At 38.1% G+C, this 20,459-nt stretch overlaps 1 long non-coding RNA gene across 1 annotated transcript in view; it reads right to left on the reverse strand.

Moving 5' to 3' along the window:
• Positions 1-7,464: 7,464 nt before the first annotated feature.
• The window catches only part of LOC134510633 (uncharacterized), a 52,164-nt gene continuing 39,169 nt past the window's right edge, over positions 7,465-20,459 (reverse strand). The window contains exons 4-6 of the long non-coding RNA XR_010069680.1: positions 10,942-11,039; positions 10,391-10,470; positions 7,465-7,618 (exon numbers count right to left, since the gene is read on the reverse strand). This is a non-coding gene — a long non-coding RNA (uncharacterized LOC134510633). The remainder of the gene's footprint in view (positions 7,619-10,390; positions 10,471-10,941; positions 11,040-20,459) is intronic.

A 20,459-nucleotide genomic window follows, 5' to 3' on the forward strand; every position in this document is an offset into this window, starting at 1 on the left:
ATGAGAGACAAATTTGTAAGGATATGCAATGTCCTTAAGTAAATCATCAGATTGAGCTAGAAAAATGGGCACAATATGTGCTTTTTTTCCATGGAAAGAAAATGCTAGTTTTATTTCAGCACTAACTGTTGAAGAGTAGAAAACCAGGAACAAATGTCCCCTGTGTTGACAAGGTAGAGAGAAATGTCAAAACTCATGTAGCGTTTGCCAGATAGTCAAGTTCTGGGTGATAGCTTGTAATTCAAAAGAGGTAGAGGACTGGAAAGTAATACACTGTGTATAACATGTTTTCAGAAGTCAAGAAAAAACAAAGACCATTAGAATACATATTAAATATTGTAAGGGGTAGTACAGCATCAGACTGACAAGGTACCTGTAAAACTAATCCTAGGAATTCAAATAATACTGAAAAATGTGATCAGAAAAACTTACGTATCTCCCTCTCTCTGTGTGTATAGATCCTTGCCCGTCTAACACCACAAACTGAAATAGCACCTCAACTTCTTGTCTCATAACGTCGTACCTATTTTTCTAAAACCCGACATGGGGTTGTGGCTGAACAGTCAACTGACGCTCACATCAGCAAGACACTGATAGTGCCAAGAGAATAGGTAAGTGCCGGTCTCCAGAAATAGCCTTTCCAATTTTATATTTATACAGCTATTGCAAACCTCTCTTCTCCCCCGGTGGCATGGCCCTCCCCAACAGTTAACAAAGCTTTTCTTACATACAGATTGAATTGCTGTAATTTAGTCTCCATGATGTTACCCTTGAAGACTGCTTTAAAGCACTAGCTCCAGCAGAAAACAACTGCCCTTCATTTTATGTTCCTGACCTTAAAAAACACATTACGCTTGTTTTCAGAGATTTGCACCCTTTCACAGGTGACACTCAAGCTGTTTGCATTGTCCTAGAAAGACTTAGGAAACCCTGCTTGGATCTGAGATTGCCAAGAAGTTGCTTCTCCTGAAAGCCGGCATGTGCGCTACCAAAGCCAGCATTTTGAAGGCATAAGCAGCATATTGTCTTGTGCTTGACTCAGGCTGTTAATAAATGAAGAACGCACACAATATGGACATTTACAAAATATTAAACAAAGTGGTAACTTTAACATTTCATCTCTGTGACAAGACCTTGCTTTCTTCTGACAAGTGACTGCATTTTAAACACACAAGCACGCACTTTTTACTCAAATTGACACTGACAAGAAAAACACTCTCTTTGCCATCACGGCAAGGTGTCACTTAAAACTTTGATTGTCAAGTTCTTATAACATGTAATTCAAAGAGGTATTTCTGATGTCATGTTGCAGGATTCCTTGCTCAGAAAAAAAAAAGGAAATAAACAGATCAGCTCCACCCTGGAGGCAGGGGGAAAGGAAAATAATTAGGGTAGAAATAACAATTTTTTTCAGGATAGAATAGACTAAAGAAGCTATCTACAATCTCTATGGATGAACTACTACTACAAAGAAAAAAATAAACCCAAACCAACCCCCTCCCTTCCAACAACGAAGGAAAAATACTTCAGAACCTCAAAAATGTGTTTAAGGTATGACTATCTCAGGACAGGTTGTCGCTCACCCACTCCCAGGTAGAACACCCACGGCACTCCGAGTTGGTTATGGAGTGAAGTCAGTGGAGTTACGTCAGCAGACACACCACAAAGAAAGGTGTCAAAGTGCAATAGCACTTGGGCCGTTCTGGCGCCTGGTGTACAGGAATATGGTTACCTCTGACGTTATTTCAGAGAATTGTAACTTTCCTGGCATCTCTCTCCATACATCTCAGAGCACCTCTCTGCGACTTCTGTCTGGAAAACCAGAGCACTGACTTTATTTAGGTGGTTTCCAAAAGCCGTGCTTAAATTTTCAGTCTTATCCTATATTCTATTAGGCAAATGGGACAGATAAAGTTGGCAAGATGAAACCTCCTACAGGTATGCTGAAAGGCCTCGTTATGGCAGACATGAACTTGTCCTGCTCGTGCTCCAAGGAAAAACGTTTGCTCTCAGCGGATACAAAGCAGTATAGCTGCACTAGCATGAAACAGAGCCAAATCTTGTGGTTTTAGCACCTCACCCTAGAAACAGGCAGAGTAACCCCATGTCAGCGACCAAAAGATCAGGCAGGCATTCCATGTAATTTACTGGGGAGTGGAGGGTGCGGAATAAATTTTTCCTTACTGGCCAAATCTCCTTCAGATCATAGAAAGCATGTACATTATTCCCCCGAGTGAACATATCACACCAGTTTGTACTATTAGATGTCCCCAACAAAAACTGCGGGTATGACAGTGGCCCCAGTGACAAAACTTGCCTTTTGAAACTCAATTCTGAGTTCCCTCCTGTAAGCCTTACTATTTGCCAGGACTGAGGAGATTGTTTGCACAGTGAAGTTTATGCTGTGCTAATAGAGCAAAGTGTCTCAATCTATTTATACCAGGTTACCTGAGAGTTTAAAACCAGCATCAATGTATTAAGAAAATATGTACATTGCATTTTCAGGTTAGTTCCTGCTCAAACGCACAGTACTTGTTAGCTCCCTTTGACCACTGCAGAACCAGAAATACTACAGGAGAACGAGCTGGATTCTCCTCAACTGTTAACAATTAATACGTTATTTAACAAGTTCCAGTCACACCTGTGTAAATTTATTGAAAACAATGGCATTGCAAAGGAAGTAATGTAGCAAGATTAATGAGTTGGTACTGCTTAAACTGAGGACTTAACTTTTGGTCAGCGGAGCCTTCCAAACTGGCACTGATATACAGGGAAAGTGCTCCGCTTTCCTTTAAGATCCCATTTGCAAAAATTTCACTTGGCGTTTAAAAGAAGTACTTCAACTTGGAGAACATTTGACTCTGGAAGTAATTTAGAGACAAAATACAGTTCTGAAAAAACACTCTATAGGTGGGAGCGTGGACTACTTTTCAAAGCACAGCCTGCAGCAAAGGTGACTTGCGTATTATTTAGGAGTGACAACAATATGCTTTAAACTGGGAGAAATGGAGAAAAGCAGTACAGGAGACAATCGGAAATTATTTAAAGAACTTTGCCCCAGGTTTCTGCAGAGTAATTTCCAAATTGAAATATTATTGAAAGTACGTATTGAAAACATCTGGGGGCAAATGATGAAGACCATTTTTATCTTAGCCAAATCTACAAAGTTGAAAAATAAGCCAAATTTATTGTCTTGGCAGTACATCCTGGATACTCTTGGGAGCAATTTTGTTAAAACATAAGGAAGAAAATACTTTGTCTTTTAATAGGACTCTGAAAGCGATTTGTTTTACAGGTGGTTTGGTTTTTTTTCTTCACGTGGCAGTATTGGTGCAAACTGGCATCTACCATCTCTGCAGATTTCTTGAAATCTTGAAGATTTCATCTTCAAGACTGAAATAACTGCCACACAACATCTGTGTGTGGTTTTTGTTTCCTTTTGTTTTGTTTTTTAACCAAGGTTAAATACTCTGTGTGCTATTTGATTTAAACCAGAAATTCAAATTTATAATAAAATGGGAAGTACACTTCCTGCCTAATTATTGCTCGGGCTTTTCACCAAAAGATTGTCCTTAGTTACAATCATGAGAAAGTAAGCAGGCAAAAAATTCACACCCGAGTGAAATAATAAAGGAGTCAAAGTACCAAAAAATCAATCATGTTTTATTAACATATGCTTCAGAGAAAGAATACAGAAGGAAAATCATCAATAGTAGTATCAGAATAAGTGACATTCCCAAAAATATTCCCAAAGGAAATTGGTACCCAAGAATGAAGCAGCTGGAGCAGTAAGGCAATATGTGGAATGGCAGTACTGTAAGGGAATTGTCAGAAATTGTTTTCTGCCCCCAACACTGTCAGCCTTTATCTCAGCTCCAGAGAGAGAAAAGACCATGCACTTTCTGAAAGACACATAAGTGGGGAAAAGAATTCTTTTTTAATCCCCAGATCATCTCTCAAATTTGCACTCAAACATGGAAATAAAGACCTTGGACCACTTGCTAACAGGGTAGACCTTGCTTTGATTCCTTCTTGATTTTCAAGTGCTTAGAAATTCATCTGCTTCTCTTTGTATTCATTTTGGCATGTGTTTATTAGCTATATTAAATTCTTAGCTTAGCGTTTCATATACAGTGTTATCTTTGGCAGAAAATGAAAGATGTATGAACAATTTAAACACTGAACACTGATGTAAAGATGGATCGGCTCGTTACAAACTGATTTCCTCTCATCAAACTACGTGGGTGAAGGATGAAGAAACAAAATGGAAAAACATGGTCAACGTGGTGACATACTAAATCATCTTCCAATCATTCTCAATAACTCTACAACTACAGCATGCTATCCTCATGGCCCCATCTGAGTTGATGATTTTTCACAATGTATTTCATGGCTTCCATCCCTACATGAGACTTTATTACTATCACATAGGAATAAAAAGCCATAAAACACTAGAGTGAATTTATCTTGATCAGATGCAATACTTACTTTCTTCACATGATTTCACCACCATTCCAAAACTAACCAATGATTTCATGCTACATTACTGAACATTTTAAACTACATTTCAACGACAAGAAAGACACTGAAATGGTTACATCACAAATTAACAGAGCTTTAGCCTTTAAACACATTCCTACCTACGAGAATCAAGAAACAATCACAAGACACGACCATTTAATTCACTGATAAAAGACAGGACACCACAGAAAAATATCACTTCCACATACATCTTTCAACACATAAGGAAAGACGAGAGACACAAAAGAAACTGGTATAGATTAAAGCTATGAAAGCACCACTACCAGCATCTTTTAAAAACTATATTCCATAGTAGCTTCCTGGCATGCATTATAAAAAATTCAGACACCATCACTAAGAAGTCTTTCAGACATCTGAGCTTAATTGGAGAAACAAAGCAAAAATCCCTGCTTATGGCACTGAAACAGCTACTACCACAGAGCGGCTAGCTAATATGGCTCACTTGTCCCTAGGACTTCTACCTTCTTTGCTATAATAAATTTGCTATAGCCCCAAAGTCCATATTTCTCCTGATCAAAGACCAAATAAGACAAATTATAATATACCCTTATTTTCTAAGCCAGACTATGATACTGAGGTCCTGGTCTGAAAACAGTTATTTATTAATGTAATTACTATTCATCTTCTTATTACTACTAATTGGCCAAGTTGAAACACAAGTCTCCAGGGTCATTGAAAAGTCAATACAATAATTTAACTGCCATTTGAAAATAATTTTGCTTGTACACTTACAAGCAAACTAAGCTGCATCAGAAATGTCTTGTTAAGCTAAAAGCCTCTCCTTTACCAAAAATATTTTACATTTTCCCAGCCTATAACCCCACTGGCATGGTACCAATATTAATTCTGATGTACTGTTGACACTAGAACTAAAAATTAACTCAAGTTTGATTTATATACTGCTATCCTTTCTTGTCTACCAAATCCTATTTCTTGCATAATATAATGTTGATAGCATAAAAAAGAGCAAGAAATCATTAAATGAAAGGAAGTGCATAAATAAATTCAATTATCATGCATAAAACATGCAAATGATTTAAAGACTGCATATGAAACTCTAGTTTATATTCATTAATCTCAGGTTGCACTTTTGAGGGAGAAAGAGACACTAATTGGGTCCAGATTAATGCACTCCCAAACCTTCCAATTTGTTTTTCAGCGAGGGTTAAATGAGATGTATTAAAATAAACACAGCTGCTCACCTTCCCCAACCCTGTTTCATTTGTGGGAGAAGGTGAAAACTAAAAAGGATATAAGTAAATTGCAGGCTTGGTGTACTGAGAATCTGGTCTTTTTCTGGACACCTCAGGACTGCCACTTACGCACCGCAGCTCCTTCTTTTTTTTATTTTTTTTGATTCTTTTGTTTGGCTACTATGATAACTTTGTGCTGAAAACTAGTCCAAAAACCAAGCTAGTGACTTGACATGGAGAACAGGGTGAGAAGTGCTTGGGCTTACCTAAATCCTGACCCATTTTCCCGCCTTCCCTACCCCGAAGGATGCTGCAGATGGACCATTTTAAACGGCGTGCAGTCACTTCTGAAAGGGGCTCAGTCCAAAGCTGGCATGTTGCTGCCCTGTGATCCATTATGTGGACAAGGGGGACTCATGAGAGGACTTGAGCGATTCGGCTTTGTTCACCCAGCCGGCAGAAACACGACACATAATGGGGGCAAACCCCTCCGACCCGCTGCCTGCTCCGTTTTTCAATGCCCAGGGATTCCCCCCAGCCTCTGCTGAACTAGCTGGGTATAAAAATCACTCTCCCCTGGCTCCCCCTTCCCTCTCCTCCAGCTGGAGCTGGGTGCTGGTCTCTGCCGCTTGCCAGCCCCCTGAGGGGCATGGGGGAACCCGGGGACAAGCCACCTAGGACAAGACCATCACCCTCAACAGCGGGTGAAGGGGAAGCGGCGTTCCCGGGGCTGGTCCTGCCCCAGGAGAAAGGGAAGCATGTGGGAAGGAAAATGGGGTTTTGGCCCAGAAACAAAAAAACAAGGGAAGGACCCGTTCCCTTTCCTCCGCTGGCAGAGGAAGGTTAAATAAAGCGAACAAAAAAAGGTCACCAAACTAATTTCGTACTGAAACCAATGAATTTGGATGAGAGGCCCAAAGGGGAAAGGTTAGGGTGTTATCAGTGACATAATTTCTCTTCCTTTTTGTTAAAAGGATTGGAAATTAAACCCCTCCAACACAATGGGACACACTTTCTGCAGGGTGGGAAGCATTCAAAATCTGACATTTCTCCGATTATTTTTTAAATGTTATCCTCTTGAACTACAGACATTACACCATGAAAGCATGAAAACACGTACATGTAGACTCAAACATATATTCACATATACGGTTTCAGACACAGACCCGCTTCTGCTGACAGACTGACTCTGAGAGCTTTTTATTAGAATTAATTTCTGCAGGTTTGCAGATGCTAAATTAGTTGCAATAAATAACAACAATAAGGCTGAAATCCGTCAGCATCTTGACAAATATTCAGAGAGCCATTTAGTTAGGAAATATGCTTATGATATTCATTGCTCCTAAAAGAGAAAATGATTATACAGTAACTAAACCCTAAGTAAGAGCTAAAGATATTCACCTCATGAAGCCATTTCTCAACTAGCCCCTTGGCACTTGCTGGAATTATTCGCAGCACGAGCTCTACTTTTTCATTTTCTGCTGACTCCATGTGGGTAATTTCTTTCTCGTGATTAAAACTGCACTTGGCAATTCCTTCAAAGCATTTCCTTAGGTGTGGTTGGATGTGGAGTGGATCCTTTGTCTCAAAAAGGATTCCTGAGAGATCATTGCTGTATCGAGAGAAAAAACCTGAAAAACGGTAAAAAATGAACTTTAGAGGTATTTATATAAACATATTTTACACCAACACCAACAGCAGACAGATGAAATGGACTGTTTACCTTGGAAAGAATAGTCTTTTCTTCGCCAAATAATCATTCAAGGCCTTCCTGAATGTCATCCAAAAGCGATTCTGCCTCCTTCAACTTATCCAGCATCTGGGGCTGCGAGATAACCCTCGTGGCATTGGTCTCCTTCACTGACTCCTTCGTTATTAGCCTCCTGGTGGGTGAGATAGAATACAGTGAATGTAATAACCATACTTCACACAACAGGCTCTCTCTCTCTTTTAAATTGAAAATCCCCTTATTACAAAACAAGGGGTGTTCTTTTTCTTCTACCTTTAAGTAGGACTGCCACATTCATTGCTTTTTACAAAAACGCAGCTGCTTTTTAAGCTACAGATAAATAGAATCTGCTAGGCGGTAATTCTGCTCAGTCTGAATGCATTATTTTCTAAGTCACTTTGGCGAGGGTCTTTTTATTATAAACTGGAATGAACAAGAAAAGTCCTTTTCTCAACTAATTATGACTACGCTTTGTTCTATACTATTAACTTACAATGCCAGATTAATCAGCTTTTTTTTTTTTCCCCCCCTTCAGCCAGTTCAATAAATTAACATGCTTTTTCTGGGAAATTAGAGAGCTAATTATTAAGACTTTATAGACTAATGATGAAAATATAAATAACACAGAACAATAAAGAATGGTGTATCAATAACGTTCACACAATCCCTTTGATGTGCACAATGCAACCTCCCATTTTAACACCACTGATGCATGGATGGGAGTTGCTTTGACTCAATCTACAGAATTTTCTTCTCATAAAGATTTGACAAACTGGATATTTTCTAAGAACCGAGGAAAAAGAACAAAGCTGAAACACCATTTTTCATATACCTATCCCTGGCACCCATTTTGTTTTCCTACTGTTGGACTTCCAATTCATAAAAATCGGGAATGACAGAATAGAAGGCAGAGCTATAAAGACATTAAACCAGACAAACATCAGGACTTCCATTGTTACTTTGTTACTTTTCCTACTATAAGACATGATGTAGTATGTTTGATCTGTAGAGCAGTTACGTTTTTGGGTTTTTTTGGGTTTTTTTTGTTTTTTGTTTTTTTTTTTTTTTTAAATCAGCTTAGTTTGCAAAGAAGAGTAATACTAAAAAGCAGAACACAGCTCTGAGGTTTCTGGACCTTTAGCGATGCAGAACACTTGGTTCTGACCAAGGAAAAGAGAGTCAACTGCATTCCAAGCGAAAAACAGCACATTTAGCTCAACTGTCGTCCATAGCTCATAACTACTGGTACACAAACACTCCAATAAATGAAATGTGAGCATATAGATAGCGTCACATGGTACCTTTTATGCAACACACACCGTGACAAACTGAATTCGAATAAATAAATAAATAAGAAAAATCCTTTCTCCGTATTAGTTCAAATTCATTTGCAAAACTTATGAGTTGAAAACCGCCAGCACGGTAGAAAGACCTGTCGACAGAACTGCTTCTGTCCAGCATTCAAGAAAACAAATTAGAAAAAGTCCTGGAAACAAGAAGTTGCTCAGTCAAAGAAAACTCACGCTGCCACAATCTTAATATTCTGCTTGCATTCAAAATCATACCATCCCTATTTATTTCTGCCTGAAATATTACAAGGGGTATTTATTATACATTTTTCAAGCACCTACTGTATGAAGATAGCCAACAACAGTGTCATGGCTTTGAGGTGCTAAAACTTGCTACTTCAATGAGGCATTTCTCAGTCCTCTGATACACTTGGCAAACTACGGCCCCTTTTGGGTTGCTGGTCTCTGTATCTGGAGCCCAATCTGGACGCTGGAGTGCCAGGAGAAGCCTAATTCATGTAGAATTAAGAACAGCAAAACTGTTCTACTAAAAAAGAACTTTGCATATATCAGTGGAGCTTCCAAGACTCAGGAGTAAGTGAACACACCCATACATACATTCATTTAACTGACTACACTTCATTTTAGTACAAAGCTATGTGTTTGCGTACACTCAAAAAATGTCCTTTCATCTTATCTCTGAAACAAGGACACTATCTAGGATATTGCCAATTTAGGCATGATATCTTCTGTACTAAAATAACAAAGGAATTTTGAAATGCCTATTCCTCCTTGCTTAAAAATATATCTGGATTTGTCCATTTACCAACTCTTCTTTTCGTGATGTGTCAATAAGGACCCTAAAGAAATAACTGTGAATGCGAGAAGGCTTGCCAATGTGGGGTACTGTTTTCCTTAAATTAGTATCAGAATTAAAGATATTCTCAATGATTCTGTGACCAATTTCCAGGCATATGACCGGCCTTCGGATTATTGAGTATCCCACTTTTAACATTGCTAATACCAATGGTGAACAATAAATTTTGATTAAAAAGGAACCTATTTTATTTCAGCTGGATCAATTAAAGGCAATGAAATAGTCAGGTTGCACCCTGTGCTCATCCTCTGCCAAGTACTAGCCAGCAGAAGCCAAGGTTATGGTGCAAAATGATTATGTGACTCGACAAACATTACAGCCCTATTAGACAAGGGACAAGATCTATAAATTCCAGTTCTGTACTTTTTCCATCTGACCATGTTTCCCTGCACTTCAGAAGGGAAAAATCAAAATGAAGACGAATTCAGGAAAAATTAAAAAACAACACAACGCATCTTTACCAAACCTCTTTGTAGCTACTGCTTTGCCTTGAAACTATATGTAAGTTAGCTGCATGTGTCTTCCAATATATATCTCGCATGATTAAAAGCAAGTGTTTTACAGGTGCATTTTGATATGCATGCTCTTTCAATATTCTGCAGGTCATTCAATAGCACATCAGATGTAACTAAACACAGACTTAATACTCTGGGGAAGCGACAGCAGCAAAGGGCAATTTTTATGACTTTCCCTCGCCTGAAATTAAATGAATCTTTAGGTCCTAACCATATGGGGAGTAAGTTAACAGCCAAGAGCTTACCATTTCTTATTGACAGCTCTCCTCGTGCTGCCCTGGAGTTACTTGTGAAACAGAACTTGAAGTCACTACTCCATAATGCCCTGTGTAAGTCACAAAAATGAAACCAGATATCCAGTTGAGTTGAACAGAAAGCATTTTCTCCCAGACATAAAAAATATTTTACATCAAAATTCTCTAATAAATATTTTGCTAAAAATGTTTTTTACCTGTTTCCAGTTTTACTTCATGGAGTACAATGAGAAACAAGCCATGCACAAATGCCTGTTTGCCTTTCTCACTTGAATGGTTCGCTAACTTACTGGGACGCTGTCTCTCTATTGTTTCTGTGCTCACATCATAAAAAACTAAACAGAAATCAATTTAAGAAAATGAACTTTAAACTTTATTTTCCCCCTCAGTATTCTAAAGCAGCACGGCTAAGTTGGAAAAGTTTTAAATAATGAAAGTCACTGAAGCCTAAATCACATACAATAGTGAAAGCTGAGATGTGAGATGGAGATGAAATCTAAAAGCTAATTAAATTCAACAAGAGCCTCTCAAAGGCAACATACCAGCTTAGCCTCCCATGCTAATATTTCGTTTTGAAGGGTGCAGTAAATGGAGGGCCTTTCATGGCTGCAGATTTCACAATGTGATCCACCAGCTAAACCTGAGAGGGGAGAAAAAAAAAAGATTAGATGCATGGATTACTGTACTGAATAGATGCCAAGGCCAAGATAAAAAGAATAGATAAGTTAGGGCTTCTGAGGAGCTAAATTTGAAGCCAACCAGCAAAACGGATTGAACCTTATTACCTCTAGTCACTGAGAAATTCCCTAGACAGTTGGATGTAATTTGAAAAGGTCAGAAAAAAACTTCCTTCACAGTATTATTGCTTCATGGTTTAAGGGTGTACATTTGTGAGATGCCAGCTCTAATCATTTTTATTGACTTGCTCTAGAGAGACAGACAGATGCACAGGGAAGCAAGACAGATGGATAAGACATATCCTACCTTTGTTTCCAGTTCTAAAACATATCACAGTATTAGGTATGTTTTAATGTTAATAATTTCAGTTTATCCTTTGCCATCTCTGAGAAGAATGTGCCTTGTTTCTCTAAGTCATCCACAAAAGGGGGAAAAAGCCCCTGTGCATATCATTGGAAAACTTGCTACAATTTTTCATATTTGATCTGAGCATTCATTGAATTCCATGTGAATCTGAAATATATAACCAATATTCAGTAAGTATAATAGGATTTTCTAGACAATTTTAGGTAGGCTCAGTTGATTTTTATTTTCACCTAAAGGGGATCAGTTCTCACTCAGCAGATTATAAAAATGACCTTCCACACACTGACAATATAAGCTTTGTTATCAACATAGCTGTCCTGGGGAAAAAAAAAAACAAAAACAAAAACCAAAACCAAAAAACCGCAATGAACCAAAACAAAACAAAAAAATCCCCAAACGCACCCCAATTAAAATAATTTAATTCTTTGACTTAGCATACACAAATGCTTGTAATCAAACGTGAACATTTGCTAACATTACACTTACAGTCAATTTTTTTGTCATGCAATTAAAATCAAAGGAGATTTAACAACACAAAAGGAGAATTATCCACCCCAACCCCTGGAAAAGTTTAATTAACATTAGATTTTCTTTTACTTAGAAGACATTTGTCTTCCATTCATAATACAAACACTGGTATTCACTGTATCCTGGCTCTGAATGCACTGCAGAGGCAATTTTAGTGGCCATTAAAGTACGGCTCTGTGAGTTCCTCTACTGCATTATGTTTATGGAGCCTGCCTGAAAGCTGACTAAAACTGTTTCCACTTGGATAAGAAAGCTGTTTCCATATGGTCATGTTCCCTCCCCTCAAGCCCCATACATTCAGAGAGTAACGAGAAATTGCAGCAGAAGAGTTGCATATATATTCACTCCTCCAGAACTTTATAGCTCTGAAAGGGAAACAGAAAGGTTTAGCTGCAGGGATGAACAAAAAGCACAGGGAATTGTGGAAGCTGATACTTTCAATTGAAATGGGATTGTTCCCCAACAGGAAAGATACACACACCATTTAAACATAACAAACACTTCCTTCAACAATTTAGGAGGAAGCTTCCCAAAGAATTCATGTGTACCTACATATATGAAAAGAGGTCTAGGGAGACGTAATCACATACTAGATTATAACAATTTATTTAGATTCTACTACTCTTTTTTTTTTTTTTAAATCAGACTCCCACTGTCAGCTTCAGCATGATGCTGGAACAGAATAGGAATTTAGTTTTTTAAGGTCACAGGTGTGTAACTACAGAGGAACCCTCCAGTTTCTGTGGGAACATGACAACATTGTGATTTTTATTCCTCTAACTTTTTTCCAACAGAAGGAGTGATAGAGAAATTAAGTTGTGACATCCTCCTTATCTAAGCTCAAAGATGAGCTCATGAACCCTATGAATCTTTTTGCCAAAACCCCACCTTATTCATTGTGAAAACAGGGAATGTTCAAGACACTAACACTTAACACTAGAAACTCAATTTTCCAAAGAATATTCCTCCAACATATTTTGATGCCATTTACAACACAGTAATGTGATGCCATCTCACTCCATCTTTGCAAGACCCTCACTTCTTTTGTCTCTTTTTGAGTTTTTTTCCCTGCCTTCTCAAGAGCAGCGCATGTTAACAGACGAGTAACTTAAATCCTGATTCATTGTACCAGATTTAGAAGGGAAGGACTGCAAGAGAGACAGCACTTCTGTTGCACTATTAGTAGAGTCCACTTTCTAGAGGGCCTGAGTAAAACCAGTAAGGACATCTTGGCTTGGTTTTAGGCTTAACAGCTCTAGTTCCTGTGGGAAAAAGCATTCTGCTTTTTGGTGGTTTTGTTATCTCCTTGCTGATCGTTTCGTAACAGTGGCATGGGATGTTTTATCTCGCTTCTTGGAAGTGATGCTACATGATCTCGCATATTGTCCCCTCTCTCAAATCAGCCATGATTCAAAGACCATTTAAAGAATAGAGACAGTGTCTTTAAGATTTTCAGTATGGCATTCTTCTCATTCTCTCTGAGCCAACAAACACGTGGGAGAAACTGGGACTTTGATAAGACAACCAGTTCATGATGCTCTATCCAGAGAGAGCCAAGCTGATCCCATCTAACCCTCACACATTGGCGACAACACCCTCCCCCTTTTTATAAGGCTGTCTGCCTCCCACCTGTGGCTTTTATTTGCCATGCTGACGGTCAAATTACACAAAATCAAATTATTTCGAACTCTCACTGTAACAATAAGATTAGTTAACCACTGAAACAGATTGCTCAGAAAGGTGAGAAATTTTCAGTTACTTCTAATCAGGGTCTATTTTTAAACAATATTCTCGCAGTTCAACCACAAGTTGTTTGGTTAGGTGCAGAAATCACACTTCTCTCCTTTCCAGCCTTTAAATCCATAGGCTTGCGACCCAAGTGGAATGCCAGTTGGTGTAACAGGATTGCACCATAGCAGTGATCTGGTAGGGTTTCTTTCTTTTTGTCTTTCTGTGCGTGACCAGGAGAGTACGACTTTTACAAATATTAAATTTGAAAATAGAGACCTTGCAGTCCTGTGTCCGAACAATGACAGAAATGGTAGCTGCCTTTGTCTTGTGAACATCGGATTACTGAACATTGGATTACTGAAACCTGTTCAGCACACGATTTTAACTGTAGCCAATGCAAAAATGGGAATCCACACAACAAACTGTGTTTTCTAGTGGAAGCACGTACCCCTGAGAGCTCTAAGACAGGTATTCCCTAGCTGTCTTTTATTCGCTGACTTGAATGCATCATCCCCTTCATTCCAGATGCAAAGCCTCTCCTCCCCACACATCTGTTATCAAAGTGAAATGCTGTTTGTCTGCCGTGACCAACAGCCAGACTCCTCGCGGGACTTGAGGGAAGATTGGATTCTCCTTTCTGTTTTACCAAGTCTAGAGGTTGCTCATGCACTATTAAATTTTGTTCTGATCAGCAGAGATGCACAAGCTGTACTCCTCTTCTTAAAAGAAAAAAAATCCACAACAAAACAACAAAAAGCTGGCTATAGAGCACGTCCCAGATGCAATCCTAGTTTTAAATGAGCTCCGGTGTCACTCCCACCTGCAGCAGGCCATGTTGCTCACCTATACAGCGCACACAAAAGAATTAGGTAACCACTCTACAGGTAAGGAGGAAAGGCTTGAGAGATGGATATGACTATCACTAAGATTAACTCCAATAAGCAAAGTTAGCTGATAGCTACCAGTTTTATTACTTCCAAGTACTCAAAGAAGTCCTCTCCTTTCTGAATGGATTAGCTACTAGAAAAGGCTTCTTACTGGAATTGGGGCATATTGGGGCAGAGAAGCCTGTTTTGCATTCTTCAGAATATGTCTGAATATCAATGATCTTAAAGGTCTTTTCTAACCTAAATGATCCTATGATTCTATGTCAGTTAAACATTTACTAACCAGTTGCTCTGTCTTAAAAGCCACTCTGTGGTGGGCTATAATTTGAACGTGTCATTTTTTGCTATACAGAAGAACTAAAAAACTCTCAAAAAAGACTGTAGGACACGTATTAGATGTAATGTTTCTGTCTTGCATACAAACTCATTATTAAAATAAACTAGACCTTCTTAAAGACATAAGGAGAAAAACCTCAACTTATGTATTTATTATGCATAAAAGTCCATCTTGCCATATTCTCTCATTTGAACACTGATTCAGCTCCCAGCTCTAAGATCGTTAAAATTAACTTCCAAAAAATTAGGTTTGGGAACAATAAAATGCAATTAAAATACTTGTATGTACTGCAGCAGAAACAGATAACATTTTATGCACGTTTAGTGGGAAGAAAGAAAGAGAAAATCTTTTATTGTTATTAAAGTCACTAATGAAGGGATCTCTAAAAATATATATAGGTACAGGAATAATTTATAACCAATTTTTTCTCTCAGCATTTCAACTCGCAATTCAATGTTGGTTGATCACATGGAGAATGCAAACCTGAATATTTTAGTATCAACAGCTGCTAACATACGAATTCTTCTGTCTTTCTGAGATGAAAAGTGAATATATTTTTCCAATCAGCAGTCATTTTAAAAGCATTCTCTGAAACACAGTCCTTAACAATTTGGGCATCACACTTCAACCTTTAAGCCTTTCACCTACTTTTCAAGAGTAATATTTAAATCAACAGCTAGAAAGAATCTTTCTTCAGTGTATTGTTGAATCCTCTCCAAGTTGTGCACACTATAAATAATTATTTAACAAAGTTGAATCTCGATTTTTGTACATTTGGTTTTTGTTATTAGAACTGATTTTGGAACCCAGAACATATGGGTGAGTAAACTGCTTGGCTGCCCTACAAAAGTATAACGGAGATGCAGCCAAGGTTCTCCTCATGCTGTTCATCATCTCATCAAGAGATGTAAAGTTTATATAATGCAACGCAGACACCACAGGTTTCTTTTACAAATTTTGTATCGCTAAAAGATGTGTGTCTTTTTCAGGCCTCAGGCTTCACCCTGAGTCAAGTTCACTCTCTGTGGGTTCCACTCCAAAAATTTAACTATAAAATCATTTGAACCTAGTAGCCATGGTAAGAAAACCTCATTTTAAGGCCAGGCTTTCTTTGATCTCTCCTGTTAATTTAGGATTTTGATCATTTCTTTAACACAGATTTGGTGCACTGCTTTTGGCTTTCTGAGCTGACAGAGCACTGACCCCTCCCCAGCCACACCAAAGCTAGACAGCAGTAACATGCGCTTTCTTTTCGTTGGATTCCCTTTTTTGTCAAGCGTAACCAACCTTTCAATTACGTCATATGTGTATATAAATTCATATACACCTATAAGTATGTAATATTTATATTAAAAATAAGGCCCCAAGTGAAGGACCAAGGAGTTACTGCAGTTTGTACTGTACAAACAAGAGTGGATATGCCTGTTGCCCTGAACAGCCTTCCATTAAGCTAAAATCTATGGTGTTTTGATTGTTTTTTAGGTGTCCACGACAGTCTTGTGACATTTCATTATTTGTTCACTTACAGTACATTTGTCATTGACAAACAAGCACAAAACTTAAAATGGTACTGTTGATATTTATGCCTCTCCTCCGTGCCACGCTATTTGTATGAATGCATTATTGGTTTTCATTATTTGTATCACAGTAGTGCCTGGACCCCCCAGCTGAGAGCACCACACTGCAGCACAAACTACAACCCACCACATTCTTCACTTTGCTCTCTCAGAGGCCGTACAACCAATCCAGATGAAACAGAATTTGGAAATGAAAGAGAAACAAAGTGACTTGCCTAACATCTTGCTTTTATCCCTCCTCCACACATGCATGGACACACACTTTTTTTAAAGAGATGAAAGAGAGCTTACACAGAAATATATTGTACAAGTAAGGAATAAAAGTTTGTACTATAGTGAAGAAACAGAGAAAGAATTAAGATTGTGCATAACATTTTCCAATACACTGATATTGATGAAGGCAGACTCAAGTTGCATGGGTCCAAAAGGAAAAGGACAATCATGGCAAAAACATTTTAAAGTTATACAATCTAACTGCAAAAAAGGCTAGGTAATGATAATATCAAGATTTTATTTTACACGTCTGAGAGCTCATGCACTTGGAAGGTAATATTTTGTTCCACTGGGAATCTGGCTGAGCCTTCTTCCTTCTTTCCAAAAGTACAATTACCATTCTCATACCCAGAGAGAAAATTAACATAAAAATAGTCTCTGATTTAAACATGGTCTGATACTACTCTGGATACTAATAAGCATACGGAAAATTTGCATCTGAGAGAAAAAGAACTTTTTTTTTTCAGGATATTTGCAAAAAGACACTGGTAATTGTTAGAAAATGCTCCAGATCTTGGAACGATGGCCACCCAAAGCAGAATTGGCAAAAAAAAGGAGAGAGAGGTGGTGGGAGTTTTTATAAATTTCCTGCACAGTCTTTGCAGCCATTTTGATGGGCTATGCATTTGTATGTACATACACATAGGAGTATATCAAATACAGATAGAAATACGCTTGCTATACAACGCAAAACACGACTTTTCAGACAGGTCTTTTCACTAGTCTAGATGCACTTAGGCATATTTTATCTGGTCATTCAATTTCCCTTCTGCGATTTTGTAAGCTTGGAAAAGCCATTATTCAAAAATCATGTATCTTATAGTAGATATTCACCCAAATGATATGTCCTACATTTACGGCACCATAAAAATGCCACACAGAGATTGGTTTACAACCACCACACAGGCACCAGTCAGGATGTATATACACACTTAGGAAAGAATCAAACTAAATACAAATATGCATACTGTTTATTCTACTTCTCAGTTTGCGCAGCTAACCATTGACACCTGAAACAGTTCATTAATAGACATTCTAACATACGAAAACTTATGGCCTTTTGTTGAGGCTTTATTCTCCCGATGACAGTCCTGTCTGAAATTGGAACTGGCCCGAAGTATGTATATCATAGTTTCACACGTGCACAATCACACAAACACACATTCACAATACTTGCTAGAAGAGAGGGTTGCAGCAGCATTGATTTAATCACCAATGGCCAGTGCAGATGGAGGAAACACAGTAATAAATGAGGGATTATTGGAGAAGATGTAGTAAGAGTGGATCTATGCAAGGAGAAGACGACAAGAACTTTCAATTTAATGTGATTTCCAAAGAGCTAATAGGGTTAACTGAGAAAGGAATTTATTTACATAACGTGAGTGTCTTTCTGAGCATCCCTCCAGCATAGACATGGACAGCCACACAAAAAGCAGAGTATCTCTAAGCTGACAGAGAAGACAGTACTGAATCACTCTATTTTTACTTCCCTTACTATCTTGTGTAGTTTTATATAGTTGAAAGTAATTTTAGATTAAAAGCAGATTGTATTGTAATTCATGTACAGAAATAATACAGACTACATCATTCCTGTTACAAAGAACAGAGAGAAGTTTTGGAAATTTAATTTAAAAGTGGATGTAGCGAAGACCAGTGATGAGAGAAAGAATTATCAGTTATCAGTCTTGATTTGATGGAAATTTGCAGATAACACACAGTTATTGCACTTGTCTTTTTGATATATATACTGGTGGCTTGTAATTTAGACATGAAGTAAATTAATGGATGAAAAACAGTAGGTTGAAGCTGAATCTGAGCAGAAGAGAGATAACAGTGTCCAGCAGAGAAAAGCTTTTGGAAGAGTTCACATACAAAGTGAGTGTGATTAAAAACATTACACAGAAATAGATGATTGATTAGGAGTTTGCAAGTCTTTTTGAAACCCACACTGACACATGACTCTTAGAAAAAATTATTTACCCTTGGTGATAGTGCTCATAGATGTCTACTGTAGCCTACCAGATTAACACTTTGGGTTTGCCCATCAAAGGTAAAAGATCTTTTTTTCAGGTGCATAGCATCACTCATACACTATTAGAAAGAAACGGCAACAGCAATAAAGTAAGACCAGCCAAAAACTCATGGCCAGCCTAAAGATCTTAAAGTAGAGGGAAAATATGATCAACGGGAGAAATCAAAATTACCCAAATTGTGTAATAAGCATAAGGAGAAAGGGACAGAGAGGAAATGGGGTCAGGGTAAATGATGAGGTAAGATATAGTTACAGTCCAGAAACAGAAGTCAGAGTGCAAGTAAAAATAGCAACTGGACTATAAGAGAAAAGGAGCTTGGAGAAGGGGGGCACATAGAACCTGGAAGAGACTAGAGGACTTCACTTATGACAGGGTCCTGAAGGATGAGTTTTTAAACAGGGACCCTCCACATCAATGGATACTTGGAGCTGGATCGTGACTATAAAGAGCAAGAACATACTATATATGCTTCTCTTATTTTTGGGGAGTGTTAATTGCATAATGTTATACAATTTATTTCAAAAACAGAAATTATTTTATTGATTTAAATCATATAGATTCATTGGAGAATAAACACATTCACTTAGTTTAGCAACAAGAAATTGTGCAATAGATGTAGACTAAAACTGACTTAAAAAAAAGTTCAAGTAAGTAACTGAACTGTGTTTTCGTATAAGTGAAATGTAACGTGTTCCTGTAAACTTATAACGAAAAGACTACTTCAGAACACAAGCAGACCATATCTTGAAAATCAAACATATTAAAGTAGGACAGGTATGAAAAAATGTCAATTTTTTATGAAAGCAGACGGTGCTTTTCGACTTGCAGTCTATAAAGGGATTTCCCAATACAGCAATAGCACGCTCCTTCTTTTGAGAAGTAGCTTGGCAAGTCAAAGAGGTGGCCAACAGAGCCAATACTGACATGTTAATTGCTCTGAAGATCAGAAACAGTTTGCAACAGCAGAAACCTCGAATCCAGTAGAAATATCAGAACAGAGGGGATTCATACGTATAGTCATCCAGCTCATTCACAGAGCAGTAACCAACACACCACAGTGCCTCATCTTTCCTTCCAAGTCGACTCTGTATGACAAGAATTACAATAACATAGGCTGCATGCAGCAGAAGAAAAGACCATAAGAAGGAGAGGAAGCGAGACTTTCTGCATTAGCAACAGCTTGGTCTTTCTACTGTAGAAGAATAAAGTGAAATTCAACATGAATGGCTGAGTAATGAGCAAGACAGATGAGTAGAAAACAAGCTTACATCTAAGCAGTGCCAGAAACCATTTCTATTCTTAAGATGGGCTTCCCCCTAACCAGAGCTGCAATGTCACTACATGACGTGGGGATGTAAGCCCTGCGAAGGTGGTGCTGAGTGAGGAGAAGCAAGAATCTCCTTTTCTTTCTTTTCTTCTTCTTTGGTTCACATCTGCAGTTTGTGTTAGGTACCTTTCATCAGAACCAAATCTCCTGTATGCTCAGGATGGTTTTATTATGGTGCTTACACCCATAGCTTTCGCATGTCTTTTGCTTTAAAGCACTTCAGTTCCAGTAGACCCCAATGGATCTATTTTCCATAGGAATTTGATGGCCACTCACTTTTACTGCTGAAGATTCTTTTGAGAAATAATAACAAAACAGGGAGT

This window comes from Chroicocephalus ridibundus, chromosome 1 (genome assembly GCF_963924245.1).
Source record: "Chroicocephalus ridibundus chromosome 1, bChrRid1.1, whole genome shotgun sequence".
Lineage (NCBI taxonomy): Eukaryota > Metazoa > Chordata > Aves > Charadriiformes > Laridae > Chroicocephalus > Chroicocephalus ridibundus.